Here is a 1,884-nt window from a genome sequence, read left to right on the forward strand (position 1 = left end):
ACCTGTATCGAGCAATTGTAAAAAATATTCATTCATGACTTGGAACATTTCCTAATAAATCTAATCATTTTCAAACCAAGGTTTTATCTCGCTATTTTCGTGGTTGTTATACATATTCCATCAAAAGTATTGAGTTATGATTAATTGAATGAAGTAAGTCAGAGTCAGTTTGAATCAGACTTTTAGAAGTTATACATGGCTCTGCTTGTTATATTTTAAAAACAATAGTAAAAAACGAATTTGAAATTATTTAAGCCAAATTTGACAACTGCGATTTTTTACTAAAGTAAATATAAGGATTGGGTATATTATCTTCATTTGAATGATGTTTGTACGTTTAAGGTCATCATAAAGGATCGCGACTATTTTAAAATGCAGTCATCATTTAATATAATAAATGGGTAAGGGTTCTATTCCAAATTTTTACAAATATGGAATGAGCAGATATTTGAAACAAGCAATAAAAAATTAATCAGAAAGCTTATGTGATTTTTTAGTTATTTTTAAGAAATATCTGTACTTCCATATATATTTTCTATCATATGCGTTTTCATCTATTGTTATAATTTAAGATAAAAGTACAAACTAAGGAATATAGGTATTTTCTATATGGTTAGTTTAATTTTAGATTAAAATAAAGGTTAATGTAAGAGATTTTATATTTTAATTTATTAGTACCAGAAATTTTATTGAATAGAAATATTTTTAAAATTAGAATTTGTGTGAAATTTTAAACATTGATAATCCGAGTTCAGTAGGCATTCAAGATTACCATTTATTTATATCCGGCTACTTTTGACGACTACTTAATTTGCTGGGATTAATGATTGCTGAAATGTCCAACTAAATGTTTTTGTAATTTGGTCTTAATGGATTTAATATTTTTAAGCTTTAAATTGTGATAGATTATAACATGTATTTTTTAAACCTTGTTTAATATTGTTCTGTCCATAATATTTTGTATTTCTTTGATTTTCTGCCTGTACTTTTGTACAAACTGCATCATAAATTCATGCAAATTTTAAAAATTCATAATGAAGCAATAATTGAAAAGAATTGTAGCTTCCACAAATACGATCAGACAGACATTGGATTTTTTTTTTTTCTGCCCATGAAAAGAAGGATTCTAAAATAACCGGAAGAGAGTACTGATGTGTCATATTCAGACGTTGTATGCAAATCGGGCAAATATCGAAAGATAATGAAACATATCTTAATAACATAACATTGCATTCATTTTAAGGTAGAAAGATGTCCACCATGATCACAACCACAAAGTATCTCGCAAATGTAGTACATCACTAATCATATTACAACAGGGCTTAGTATGCCACTGACGATCCGTTGAATGGCATCTTTCCGTTTCACCAAAGTGTCAAGAACTTCAATAAACACGAGACACGTATTCCCACAACCAAAAGTTCGCCTTGGTTAAACTTACAAAATCGACTTATCTCTTGATTTGCAGTGAAAATGGTTATCAGGAACGTTTTGAATTCACGTGCAAAGTGGGGCAGGGTATCATCCTACATAACGATGAAGACAGGAAACGCATGAGTGACGAAATCTTGTTGGACATTTTCCCCTCCGGTGGTAAAATCTTCTATCGAATCAACACGTAAAGGGAAAAACAGTCGGATTTCTTAAATTAAAGATACGTATCATTTGATAACTTTCACATTTTCACCAAGAAATGCTCCATGTTTGAATTTTATCCTAAATAATTCTCTAAAAATGTCAGTTATTTTCTGTTCTTCAGTATACCCTCTTTGACTACAGAAGGGCCAATAAAGTAATCATTAATTTGGTTGCAGAGGTATTACTAAAACAGTATCCCCGAAATACTTTTTTTTAATTATTTTTTTCACTATTTTTTTTGTATGG

The sequence above is a fragment of the Argiope bruennichi genome, chromosome 3, assembly GCF_947563725.1.
Source record: "Argiope bruennichi chromosome 3, qqArgBrue1.1, whole genome shotgun sequence".
Taxonomy (NCBI): Eukaryota; Metazoa; Arthropoda; class Arachnida; order Araneae; family Araneidae; genus Argiope; species Argiope bruennichi.